The sequence below is a fragment of the Theobroma cacao genome, chromosome 4 (genome assembly GCF_000208745.1).
Source record: "Theobroma cacao cultivar B97-61/B2 chromosome 4, Criollo_cocoa_genome_V2, whole genome shotgun sequence".
Classification (NCBI taxonomy): Eukaryota; Viridiplantae; Streptophyta; class Magnoliopsida; order Malvales; family Malvaceae; genus Theobroma; species Theobroma cacao.
This window is the reverse complement of record NC_030853.1, coordinates 9905046-9920189: the sequence shown is the minus strand read 5'-3', so window position 1 is coordinate 9920189 and position 15144 is coordinate 9905046. Positions and strand designations below refer to the sequence as shown.

General features: G+C 32.4%; 1 long non-coding RNA gene across 1 annotated transcript; it reads right to left on the bottom strand.

Moving 5' to 3' along the window:
- Nucleotides 706–1696, bottom strand: LOC108661723. Its single transcript, XR_001927496.1, has 2 exons — nt 1551–1696; nt 706–942 (listed from the first exon to the last, which is right to left on the bottom strand). It is a non-coding gene; the product is annotated as an uncharacterized LOC108661723 (long non-coding RNA).

The window sequence follows — 15144 nt, the reverse complement described above, 5'->3', positions numbered from 1 at the left end:
AATCTATGCTTACTGAAAGTGAAGTTTATAAATAAAGCAATTCCTTTTGTCGTGTATCCCCAATTAATGAGCCTACTATGGGACCACGAGCATCTTTTTCTCAAAATCGTGGAAGAAACATAGTGGGTAGATGTGTTTAAAATGTGGATCCCAATGAAATGTATCTTGGTGATAGTTGTGAAGATGTTAGGGACGACCATCCGATAGGAGGAGGTGTCACCCTAAAAGATTTAGTGATAGAGCTACAAAGTCTGGCTTATAAGTGTGTTGAATTCCATAGTAAAGGCGAGGCACATTCTGAAGAATGAGTTTATTTAGTTTGCAAGATTTAGACTGTGCCTCAGTGTGAGCATCAGAAAATATTAAGGTTACCTTAACGGATTTTATGATGCTTAAGCCCCCATCATTTACTAGATCTGATATGGTGGAAAATCCATAAAGATTTTTGGAAGATACGGAATGTATATGTTTTGCTTTAGGATGCTCCACCTATCGGTTAGTTGAATTGGTGAGTTTTAGGTTGAAAGATGTTGCCTGAATATGGATTGTGTCACAGCCTAATTTTCAGGCCATGACTGACGCAAGGGCCCAATGGGCTCAGCCCACTAAGCCCAAGAAAGCCTACTTAATTGATCTTATACATTTATCCCTATTCCTTTAGAATCCAAAGCTTGAAATGTTCAAATACCGTTTCTTTGAAAACGATTCATAAAACCCAATCATACATTCATAATGGCATCATCCACCAATATATTCATTAATAGATTAACAATGATTCTTAATGTTCACATTAAATATTCACATACACATAATTAGACCTTGACCGTTAGCGGAGTGACTCTGGGCACGATTGATAACACTTAGTGTCACATTAAACCTACCGAGCAATGTACAGGGAAGAGCACCTCTTCCTAGGATCCAATCACCTTTAACTCAAGAAACCTAAAACATGAATTTTAAAAACATGAGGATAAACTCAGTGAGTGAACATAGGAAGGGAATAAGCATCAATACGAGAGGTTTTAGAAATCATGATGCATTTATGTTGAAGACAATGCAATTTAACTCAATTTCTTGTCACAACAGAAATCTGTCTTTGCTGCGGTGAAAATCAAGTGGAAACTGTTTCTCAAGTTTTAACATTCAAAAATCAATGCAACCACAATATAATTTCTAAAACCTCTATATATATATATATATATATCATATATAAACATATATATAACCACTGGCCTCGCCCCCAACTCTATCTCAGCTTATGTGCACTACCACATCGCACATAGCCGAGTCAGCACAGCTCATGTGCACTTCTACACCGCACATGGCTGGGTCATAATTATCACACAAAAATATCATTTAATGTATAGTATATACATCAACATAATGTAGAAACTCATGAATTCATCATGTTCATATCTCATAATATCAAAACATTTCATCAAGGGCTTGTTCCCATGCGACTTTTAAAGAAAAACAAACAAAATATTTCAAGTGGCTCAATCAAGCATAAAATCATTTATTCCAAAACATTTTAATGCAAGTTCACTCACCTGGAAACAACGAGATATTAAGTTGCTATTTGTTCGGAGGTGTCTCTAACTATTTTCACTGGTCGGTCGCTCGTTATTTACTCCGACACTCCCCCACAATACTCTAACTTTATCTTTGCACTTCCTAGCAATAATACGAACTCAATATATTTAATTACATATGTATACGAGCAGCACTTCAATCAATTAATCCTTACTCAAATTTATATTTTTCCTCCTATCATGAAACCATCTTCAATTAACTCACATCTTAATACATTTTTACTAAAATTACTTATATCCATTGCTTACGTAATTCCTTAAATTATATCACCGGCAACTTAATTATGATGTCACGTGTCTACTTCAGCCTTTCTAAATAATTTCCACCCAAATCCATCTTATATTTCCACACATAATCCACATATATGGCAGCAACAATCATTCTCACTTTCACTCGATTATTTCCTAGTTTACACGCATCGTTATCTATCTAACTTTCAATACTTTGTTTCTCAATCCTCCATCCACAATATTCCTTTTTCATTTCTTTCAAATGACATGCCATACAATCTTAACAATTTTCAACTAGCTTATGCAAGTAGATCCTTTCAACAACCATAATTTCCCACAATATTCAACTAACCGTAGGCTTTAAAACATAGTGTTAAGCTTACCGTTTTCCTTTTCCACTTTGAGTCCTTCATGTACCCATGGGTTTATTGGCTTACATGTTATCAATTTTTCTCCAATCAAGCCAATCTTTGCTGCCACAAGAGATTTCTCTAAGTCACTAACTCATTTTCAAAGACTACTCAAGCCAAAAACAAGAATTCTTACCGTTCCTTGCTTGAATCACCAAAACCAAGCTTTTTCTTCCTTTCTCTCTTTTTCTTTCTTCTTCTCCTAGAGTTTATATGTGCTGGAAATTGGGGTTAGAAGTTGTAACTTTGGTGCGCAAGAAGTTGGGAGAAGAATGAAGCAAGAAGAGAAAAGAAATGAAAAGAAAACAAGGAAAGAAAATGAAAGAAAATTAGTTTTCCATGGGAGAATAAGAGAATGGCATTGGAAGCTTCAAGAATGAAGAAGAAAATATCTTGCTGGGAGGATAAGGATTGTTTTGGGCTAATAAGGATGAGAGTCAAAGCTTCCTTTGGAAGCTTCGACCGAACTTTATGCAAAATTACCATTTTACCTTTTAAGTTTCTTTCCATTTTAATTTAGTCCTCCCAACACTTATTTAACTCCAATTTCCTTCTATTATCTTCTTCTACATATGTACAAACAAAGTATGAAGTTGGTACTCCAACGTAGTGTCCCCATAATATTTCAAATATTTATTTACCTACGCTCTCTTTACTTAAAAAAGACACGTGGCCCCATTAACGTCATTTTTCTCTGAAATTTTTCTCATTCTTCTTCTCCCCCACTTAAGTTGCCCATATACTCCTTCTTCATGAAAATTTTTGACACTGAATAAAATATTAATATTTTAATATTATTTTATTAATAAAATATTATTTTATTCCAAAAATTTCCTCTTGTCTCTTTTTGTCCCCTTGGTACCCAAAATACCTTATTATGCCTCAATTGACTTCCGAATCACTTTTTATCTAGCAAATTCTTCTTCGAAAAAAAATATTATTTTATTATTATTTCCTCGTATACGGAATATTTTATCCCAAACCATTCCTTTCATCTTTCATCATTTCTAAACATTATAATTAACCTCAATTGGCATCCAATAAGCTTTATTAGTCACCATATCAAAGTACGAGGTATTATAGTTTGTATCCTTCAAAAGAAGTAAACCATCTAGTTCAGCCCCAATGACTTAGGAGGAATTTGTCCAAGGTTTTCTAGATCGCTTCTAGCTTGAAAGCGCTATAGATGCAAAGGCACGAGAGCTTGAGATGCAGTTCAAAGCGTAGACATGTTGGTGACAAAGTGTGATGTTTGATTCACCCAACTATCTAGATATGCTTCTAATTTGGTCCTAATTGAGAAAAAAATGATCAAGAGATTCGTTAGAGGACTGATTAAGCCGTTATTTAGAGTTTTTTCCACTTAGAGATTTGCCTCTAATGTGATAGTGGTGAATATGGTTAGATTGATTGAAACTAGGAGAATGGAAACTAGAATGGAAAGAAATAGGGGTCAAATAGCTCAAACACAAGGCCAATAATGTGACTAAGAGTCTGATATCTATATGCCAGTAGAGCCGTGAGGGAACCACTCCTATGCATAAGCCACTAAGAAATAGTGATTTATTTAGTCCACCTTTTAGACAAAAGCATTCTAGTAGAGCATTTAATTTGAACCCTAAGCAAAAGGGTGTTTTGTATAATTGCTATGGTAAAGCTCAAAGTGGACCATGCTACATAGCAACTAGGTTATGTTTTGGACGTGGCCAATTTGGACATTTTACTACCTAGAAGGGCACCAACTGCAAGGAATGTCAAAGGTGATAAAGGCAAGGGTGTAGCCTCATCATCTTAAGGTAGATCAGCACATTGGTTAATGATGGTGGAGCTCAAATAAGGGTGTTTACTCTGACATCGCAAGATGCTCAAACTTTTAATGTAGTGGTCACAAGTACACTTCCTATTTGTGGTACCGAAGCATTAGTTTTATTTGATCCCAGACAGACACAATCCTTTGTGTCACCACACTTTGTACCAAAATTGGATCGGTTTTGATATAATATGGAGGAACCATTGATTGTTACTACTCCCTTAGAAAAAGTGTTTGTGGTCAAATATGTGTACAAGTCACATGTGGTCCGTATTAAGGACAAGGACACCTTAGCAGACTTGGTGCTGTTGTTGACTTTCGATTTTGATGTAATCTTGGGGATGGACTGGTTAATGTCTTATTTTACTAAAGTGGATTGCCACTATAAACTTGTGAAGGCTAAATTTTTAGGAGAAGCTTCATTTATGATTTATGGACATAACAGTTCAATGTTTATGAGAGTTATGTCAATTATGACCGTTAAACGAATGTTAGGGCAAGAAGGCCAAAGGTATCTAGCGATCATAGGAGATGTTTCAATGGACAAATGGAGTTTGGATTTTGTACTAGTAGTCAGTGAGTACTTTGATGTATTTCTAGATGAGTTACCTAGATTGCCTCTCAATAGGGGGATTGAATTTTGCATTAATTTAGTTTCAAATATCGATACCTTCATATCGAATAACTTTGATTGTGTTAAGAGAGCTTAAGAAGTAATTAGAGGGTTTATTGAATAAGGGCTTTATTCGCCTGAGCGTTTCTCCTTGGGAAGCTCTGGTGCTATTTGTGATAAAAAAGGATGGTAGCCTTCAATTGTGCATTAACTACCTATAACTTAATAAGGTGACAATAAAAAATAAGTATCCATTCCCGAGAATAGATGATTTATTTGATCAATTGTAGGGTGTAGTACTTTTCTAAGATAAACTTACTCTATAGGTATCATCAATTGAGAATTCAAGAGAGTGATATACCAAAGATCTGTTCTGCACATGTTATGGGCATTATGAATTTTTAGTGATGTCATGTGGACTCAGAATGCCCTTGTAACCTTTATGGATTTGATGAATAAAGTATTTTGGGCATATTTGGATAGATTTGTAGTCATATTTATAGACGACATATTGGTGTACTTTAAGAGCCCAAAAGAGCATGCACTGTTAGGTGAGGGTTGATCATGCATCATATACAAATAAAATGCAACAAAAATAAAATTAACAAATTGAATTACACCTCACCCTCCTAGGATCTCTTCATGCCAAATTGAGTATAAAATTAAATTAATAAATAAAATATATGATCATATCACTTTACCTAAATAACAAAGGTTGATGAATCCTTTGTTAAACTACCAAAATAGCTTACAAAAAGCTCAATCACCTCAGCCCAGTTGTTGCAAACCAAAGCTGTCCAAGGAATCCTTTTGCAATCTTTAATGGTAATCCACACTAATGAATTAGAAAATCCTTATTTAAGGATTGGTTTACCCTTGTCAATGGGCTAGCAAAGATGAGTTTCATAAACTCAAAATCCACACAAAAATTTGGGGCTGAAGACATAAAAGAAATCAAGTGAATGAAAAAGTATTTTTTCTTCACACAAGAAACGGCAAGGCAAAAGGAATTTCAAGTATGTCATTCTTTTAATTTTTCAGCCACTTTTTTAATTTTTTGTTTAAAGGCTATAGCAAGGTATTTATACCTTGGATTAATTTTAAACCCTAATTACAGAGCTACTATGTAGTTACGAATTAATCCAATAATTTGATTAAATAATTTAATCATATCCGTAAGAAGCCTAATTAACTTAATTATGTAATTCAATCAATTAGGCCCAGTAACTTAATTAAACAATTTAAATAATCAAGCCCAACAACTTAATTAAACAATTTCAATCAATTAGGCCCAATGACTTAATTAAACAATTTAATTAAATTAGCCCAACAACTTAATTAAACAATTTTAATCAATCACTTGAGAAGCTTATAACTTCTAATTTGATTAAGTCCAACTTAATCACCTCTCCCATTTTATTTTCAACATTCATTTTAGATGTGTGACCTATTAGGCTTCTAACATGTTGGTACTGATTTTAATATATAATTCTTAAGTTAAACTTAGAATAGGATAAATTTAAACTACTTTAAATTTATCATTAATCAAGTCAACTACATAGAGTTTATAGACCAAGATTAGGATCTAGCAATCCACCATGGCCATCCCAATGCTAGAATAGTCAAGATGGTTTGACTCAACCTTTCAGTGATTAGCCTTTCATTGTAATTCATTCCCTCATCATATAACTTGGAAATGATAAGGGCATGGTGCAGTGTCTACTCTTATTGATCTCCATATTTGTTCTTGAAGTTTGATCATCAGCTTTATAGAGACTTATGAAACACCTTTTATATTCTCTAAGTTGACTTGGCCAAGGACCTCAATAAGCTAATATTAACAAAAAACTACCAGGATATGTCCTTTGAATCACTTGCGGTGATGATTCCTATCTTGACAACTCATTTACCTTTACGTGATTTATGTTATACCCAAAAGCATCTTGTTTTGGCATCCTTGGTTAGAAACCTATAGGGATGAAATCAAAGCATAGCACTCCACAGATAAGACAACCTGATGTCTCAAGTATAAGGAGTATTTACATAACTGACACATGAGAAGCATTGCATAGACACTTGAGTGAAATACCAAATGCATTTCTCATGGCGAGCATGTTTAGTGAACTTACTCTCTTAAGTAAGCAACTAAATTCTAGTTCCAAGTATCTCTATACTTCAATCCATGAGATCGATTGCTTACTTCCTAAGTAAAGAACATAGAATGTACTAGTCTCTAGGTATCATTGATGTCCAGTCTCAATGATACATCGACTAGGAACATTTATAGATTATGCTTTGATGCATAGGGATCTCATAACTGTAACCCATTACAGTTCTTTTGCAAGGCATGTTAATCTCACAAACTTCATCTAATTAGACTTATAACCCATTATAAGTAATGTTTTATTGATGAAGAAAAACCTTTAATCATTTAACATGAATGATATTGTTTCATGATTGGAATGAAGCCGTAATCAATCCTAATTGGCTGTAGGGCTCATCCCAACATGCATAACACTTAAAAATCTTGCTTTAGACATTTTGAGAGCATTAGTTGCATGCTAAGATTTTTAAGTGTGAATTTTGTCTGAATAAGGTTAGTTTCTTAGGATACATTGTGTTTGAAGAAAGGGCAAGTCGATCCTAGTAAGGTAAAAGCTATGGAGAATTGGCCAATACCAAGGTCTGTAACAGAAGTTAGAAGTTTTTTAGGACTAACTAGTTATTATAGAAGTGTGAGACCTTGACCTCTATAGCCTCGTAACTAAGTGTAGACACGATAACAAGGGCTAGGGGTAATTTCATCATTTCATTAATGAGCCCCTAGAAGTAGTCTTTCAAATAATATTAAAGCATAAGTAGGCCTAAGGCATAAATAAATGATGAAAATAAGGGTAAAAGGATGAAGAAAATAAAAATAATGATGATTTCCAAGGTAGGGGCAAAATGGTCATTTTTCATCTCAAGTCAAAATTTTAAGTTTTCGTAAACTCAAGTATTTTTAGACCATTGTGGTAAGATTGATTAATTATGGAACATTGTTTCTATAAAATTTCCTCATGATTTATGACATTGTTTCCATATTACTTCTTTGAGGAAAAATGATTTTTGTGCATAATTTTAACATAAAAGGTTGGATAATATGATAGAAATATGAGCATACTTGTTGACTTACACTCACACTTATTCAAGTAGCTTAAGACCAGGAAAATTGAGTTAAAAAAAATTATTCTTGATTTCCTTGTGCCTAACATAAGTCGACCATTTGAACAATCTTGATTTACATTCTAGAACTTTTTTGAATAGTTCAAGATGGTTGATAATGAGCTTGAAAGTTTTGGCTACTTGAATTGGTACTTTTAAAGCAAAATGATCTTATATGAGAAAAATGTTGCCATCCTTTAAGTTTAGAATGATATATGAATTGAACAAGTTTGTTTCATAATGAAAAATACTTATGACTTGTTCTTGTTGGATGTGAATGTTTGCTGGTAAGCTTGAATGGTCATAAGGGCATTTTTGGAATATAATTGTGAGATATTTGCAAATGACCCTTGACATGCATAAACATGATTCATTATGCTCAGTACACCTTTCATAAATCATTTAAAGCATAATTGAACAAAAGTGAGTGATATTGAGCTCATGATTTTTCACAAAGTGTCTAATCTTGAATGTTTCAAGTTGAAAAGTTTGCAAAGAAAGATTAAATCTTTATCAATTGATTTTCTTGCAAAATCTTTTTATTCTTCTCGATTGCAAATGATTTATTATTTCTTTATTTTTAATGATATAGAATGGTTGAGCAAACTTGATTTGATATATTTATATAAATTGCACAAATTCGATGTTGCTTGGTATTTCTCTTATGATTGGTAAAATAGATTGAAAGAGTTTTCTTAAGCATAATCATGAGCATGATAATTTGACATTGATGATATTTTAAGCAAAGTGCAAACCTTCTTGTTATGCTTGAGGCTACAATGATTTCAATGATATAAAATTTGAACAAGTGTGCCTTATGTTGTAAATGCCATTATATCTTGTTCTTGTTGCAAATGAATGCTTGAATAGCCTCAAGGGCATTTTTGTCCATGGGTTAAAACATTGTTAAAAATGTTAAATTTGATGCTTATTGTGCTTAAACATTGTTTAAATGCTTGTTGTACATGTTATAAGTCATAGTCACACATCATGATGTAAATTGAATATGTTTGAGCATATTAGAGACATGATTCTTCAAATGAGCATTTCAACTTTTTAGCACTTGTGAACAATGAACAATAAAAGCTAAAATTTGAGTTCACATGTTTTTTCTTGAAGAATCTTTGATCATACATGTCCAAAATGATGTTTTAACATGGTTGAAATGAAATTCTAAATTATTCTCACACAAATCCATGTTTTGAGATCATTATACCTTGGAACATTGCATGTTTTGCACCTTTTTCTGACTTTTCAATATGCAGGGATCAGGCATAACTTACTCCTAAGTATAGCTAGTCGACTATTGTAGAACAAAATGAAGATGCTGCTGGAATGATAAAAAGTGGACCTAAGGGATATTGCAGTAGACTCTTGAGTGCTTTAAAGCCAAAATGGATAGATTTTGAGTTCCAAAATATCCTTTTACTTTATTTCTTGTCCATTGTAATATTTTCTTCCTTGAATTTCCTTTTCAAAGATGATTCTTGACTCTAAAAAACATGCATTATGAATGCTTTCTTGATCATTTGGTGCAAGTACATGTTCTTGAAATTGCAAAACTTGTTGAAAAATGGGAAATCCTTTTTGATGACATAAATCTATCTATTCCCAAGCATGACACTCATATTGATTCCATAAATTCTCATGTATTTACAACAACAAAATAGAAATATGAGAAATTGTTCATCAATGCTTGAATTTGTTAATTCAATTGGATTTTCATGTGCATATATAGAAAATATCTTCTCATGAAAATTGAAATGTTCAAATGCTAACCTAGGAAAGCACCCAAGCATTTGGCTCATTGGTTGGTGCATTATCCTCTGCCTAAAGAGCAGGGTTCGAATCCCTCCTCCCCCAATTATAAAAAAAAAAATGCTAATCTACGAACAATTCTTGAAATATATTTTACGTTTGTACTCAAATGATTGTTTCAAAATTGATTTCTTGATTATGCATACTTATTCGATTAGGATGAACTCATTGAACTTAATGAAAATATTCTTGGTTCATTTACTATATTGGTCAAGACACATGCTTATATGATTTTTCTTTATGCTTGACCTTAAGGTTTGAAGTCTAAGACTTGACTTGAGCCATTCATTTGAACATGAATGTAATTGTCAAGTTTGATCATGGCATATATTGTGAGTTGACATAGTTGAAATTTATTTTGAATATGCATTTAAATGTTAACTATATCTTCATTGAGCCTTAACATTTACATGATCTAAAGATTTTTTGTGCATCTAACTTTAGCTTATAGGTTACCATAAACAACTTGACATGTCAAATAAAATATGGCCTACAGCTTTAGTTAGAAATGAATGCCTAATGTGCTTTGATTAAATATCTCTTTCTTGAATCTTGATAATTGGTATTCATTGATGATTGAATGTTCACTTTGAATACATTCATGATTTGAGTGCTTTACTTTCAATATTCTATAACAATTGATATCACTCATGAATCATGAATTATTGAGAAATTACATGTACCTTGAACTTTAATGGTTGCATATTTTTTAAACGGGTATATGTCTATATTGAATTCATGCTTGCATTTTGATGAACAAAATTGGAATCTTGATTCAAGAAGATAGCCATGTTATTTCTTGTAATCACGTTTGTGCTTATTTGATCATAACTCTCATGCATAATTGCAACAAATGCAAAATGCTTTAGTCATGCTTCATGAATAATGATATGCTTTTTGTGAAAGTTCTCCTTGAATTGACAATTTCATATATAATTTGGAGAATACATCTTGCAATGCTTGCTTCAAAATGACTTGGATGAATGACTACTTGAAATTGGTTTGGAAGAATACTTGCTAAAAATGCTTAATAATGATTTTTTTTCTCCTTGAGTTGCTATTTTTAAGGAATTTCTTGGAAAATCCTTATTAATACTGCTTGGTTGAGTGATATTAAAAATAAATAATGAATGCTTGATGATGATTGATAATACTTGATGATAATTGAGAATAATGCTTGAAGACTAATGATACCTTAGACATGCCTAGGAACTACTTTGCAAACACTTCTTGAAAATATGAGTATTTGATGCATATGTCAAACATTTATTCAAATACTCATACTTTTTTGGTTCCATGAATACTTGAGTATTAGGGAAATAAATTGAATATCCATTTGGATGCTCATTTATTCTAAGCTCATGATTTCTCTCCTAATATTTGATCTATTAAGGATCTTTAACAATTTGTGTTGAGCTTATGATTTCTTAAGGGGAAGTCAATCATTGTCCTTGATATCATAAGGAATTAAGATATTCAACAACAAGATTTGGTGAGATTCGACATTCGGTGTTCTTCTTTACCGGTAACATCTTTCTAAACATCAAAATAGATATTGTGCCTTATACTGCTTTTCACTTAAACTTGAATGTTAAAATGCATAATTGGTATCAAGCCTTAAATTTTCTCAATTAGTGTCTAGCTTTAAAATTAGCATCAAGCTTTATAATTGCCTCTTCTCTCTTGAGCTTTAAATTGATCATATCTTTCTTAAATGTTTTGAGCCTTGAAGTTGATATGCTTAAAATGCTTAGTGATATGGGAAGTCTTTACTAGTGCTTTACCAATTGATATAATGAGCTTTAAAATGATTCCATCTCTCATAATTGATATTGTGTTTTTACAAAGGGGGAGATTTTACTTATATCTATCAACTGGTATATTGAGCTTTAACGCTTGGTATTGGAGTTGAAATATGGCTTATGTGCTTATTGAACATCTTTATCTTTCTTTAACTTCATAAATGTTATGTCCACATTTTGCTTATAGAGATATATACATGTGGCTTTCTTATTGATGATTCTCTTGATGAATTAATACTTGAATGTGCTTAATGGGTATATTTCTTAATTACTTGGTTGAGGATATTACGTGCATATATATGATGACTTGTTGACTTTATAGTTACATATTCATGGTCTTAACGCTTATATTTTTGATGGATTTTGCTAACCATTATTTCTTGAGCTTAAGTGTTTAAAGCTAACTTTTCTTAACCTTTTTGATATAACAAAAAGGGGGAAAAGGTTTATGAGTAAATTTAATTTTATGCATATGTTGAGGGGGAGATTTTATAATCATTTCAAATGCAAATTATGCTCATACTTTTGTCATATGAAAAAGGGGGAGATTGTTAGCTTTAAAATTATTATAGTTTAGATTATGACAAAATGATCAAATTTTCTTGAACATTATTTGAGTAATCCTTAATAATTTCTTGAAATGATTTAACTCCCATACATTTGTTCCTACATAGACACAAGCTTGACTGTTGAAGCTGTTGAATTATATCTATAAGCTTGTATGACTTAGGTGTATGAGTGCTTATGATTCTCATGCATTAAAGTTTGATTTAAAGATTAAAGAAAAATCTTTATGCACTCATTAAGGGGGAGTTTTGAATATCTTGTTTAATGATGAAAAGGAAAAAGGTGAGAAGTTATCCAAAGTGATTTTGAGCTTAAAAGACCAAAAAACCTTCTTTTTTCACTTGCATTTCACTCCTATCCTTTGAAAAAGTGTTTGAGCTTAACTTCGTATCAATTGTACTTCATCTTTTCTTCATTTCTTGATCACTTAGAGTGTGCAAGGCACTCTAAGGGGTTGATCAAGCTTGGGTTAGCTTGGTTGTTGTGGTAGGTTCTAACTTAGCCTTAGAAAAGTTAGTTTTGGGTTTTGGTTGATCTTGTGAAAAACCATTGTTAAAGGTTGTGGTTGAGCCTTTGAAAAGCCATTTTGGGTTTTGGTTGATCTTGTGAAAAACCATTGTTAAAGGTTGTCGCTGAGCCATTGAAAAGCCATTGTAAAAGCGTGGTGGAAGCTTGGGAATTCCACTAATTTTGGTGAATTGGTTTGAAAATCATTGATTGAGAGATCAAGATACTGGATGTAGGTCAAGGGGACCAAACCACTATAAATCATTGTGTTTTTTCTGCTTTCTTTTATTATTTTCTTACTCATAGCACTTAAATTGTCACGACTCGGAACTCCCATGGAGCCCGTGACAACCGCCGCGACGTCCCGATAGACATTCATTACCCGGAATGTCAATCGAAACCTTGCAAGGCTTAACATTAGTTTTTCTTGCTTTCCCTGTGAGTATTAGTCACTAAAATTATGTTTTGAGAGATTATAAACTATTTCCAAATCAAAACAATAGAAAAACAATTTTTTTCTCACAAGGGCATTTTGGTTATTTTTCCTCAAAAATCTCAAAATCCGCTAAAAATGTAGTATCTGAGTACAAAACACATAATTCATAATCAAAAATAAGTTTAAACATCTAAAACCTTCATTTAAAATGAAATTATGATTATTAGAATAAAATAAAAAATATTGAATAAAATATTCAATTTTCTCATAAAACAATATTTTTAAAACATTGCATAAATCATTTTTTTACAACGTAAAAGCAAAATAAATTTATATATATTGTAATACAGTAAGCCATAGTATTTAATTTAATTTACAGTAATAAGTGGACCCACGAACGACCAAAAGTATTAAAAGCAGTAAACCTACAATTTTTGAGGATGCAAGTCCACATGTAGCCCTCAACAAAGTGAGCTATCTACCGACTATCCTGAGCCTGGAATGGGTGAAAAGGAGGGTGGTGAGATTATATAATCCCAGTGAGTAAACAAATACCATCCAAAATATCTACAGCCGAGTAAATGGAGACAGATAAAACAATTTAACATACTGAAATTCATCACCTTTCAACTTGTTTCAACCAAATAAAATCAATTCATATAAATCGAGTAATCAACATGGCTTATGAATTTCTTAAAACTTTGGCTCGTTCCAAAATCATTTTTATACCCAGTTATCAGGGATGCCTTGATCGAGAGCTATCCTAACCGAGCCCGCCAAGGCTGTTAAAAAGTTATGTACTCATAAATCATGTTTTTATTTTGAAAACATAGTCGTTCTTTGGCGTTGGCTGAGTTTACCCTCACGTGGTGGTTTGACGTGAAGTGAACTTTAAAGTGTTAACCTTAGGAGTTATCCATCCGCGCCTCTCATACTGAGGTATGAATATGACTAGGTTCCATGCCCCTCTAATAGGCTGGTCCACAGAACCAGCCCACTGCAGCAAGCTAAACCCATCATACAATAAAATTTGCAATAGCATGACATGGCAATTATTTTATTTTATTTTATAGCCTTTCAAGGCAAATCAACAATTTATACATTTCCAATACATTTATCAAATTAACCATTCATGCCAATATTGCCATAAGCCAATCAATTAGAATCATAAATTTACAACACACAAAAACAATCTCCAATTACTCTATTTTTGAACCATCATTCAATTTTAAAACAATTTTATAAAATCATTTAATTAAATCACATTTTGTTTATAAAACCGAAAAATTAATCATATAATTCATTTTCCATAAAATTCACAAAATCGAATAAAACATACTTTAGATAATTAAGATGATGATAAGGTTACTCCCAATGTCTAGAGTGCAGATTTTCGAAGTACTCTGACTACTGGTCCTCGAATGCAATTTTCTTGCCTTTATCGTAGGACTCACCACCTTGACATAGTACAAAATCGAGAAACTTACTACATTGGTACTAAATCGAAATTAAACTAATTTAGACTACTAATGCGTGATATGGAATGCAAAATGCATGGGTAACCATCTAAACCCAATATTGGCCTAATTCGTCTTATTACCCAATTAATTGGCCAATATGTCCAATTTAGCTCCAAATTACTCCATTTCTTTTCTAATACCTTAATTCACCAAACACAAGTCAAATAACCTAAAATTTGGCAAAACCGTCTTCACTTTTCTTCTTAGAATTTTCGATCAATACTAGTGCATTAACACCGTGATTTTTCCTACTACTTTTCCACACCATAGTTCATCATTTTCTAACCAATTCTTCTTAAAATAAAAAATCAAATTCATCCTCACTCAATACAAGGTAGGTTCCGCCATTGATGGGTGATGGGGAAAATGAATTCTTTTCTTGTTGTTTTGCTTCTAGACATGGTAAACTAACTAAAAACACTAACATAACTTGAAATCAAATCAATCCAACATTATTCTCTCTCCATACCCATTCGGCTAGCCATGAATTCACCATGAAAACATTAAATTTAACCATGAAAAATAAGGAGAAATGCTTAAGGAAAATAGATTTCAAGTTTAAATTGAGAAATCCTACCTTTTTCACTTGTTTTCCTTGATTTTCCACACTTTTTCTTTTGAAATTCTCCACCTA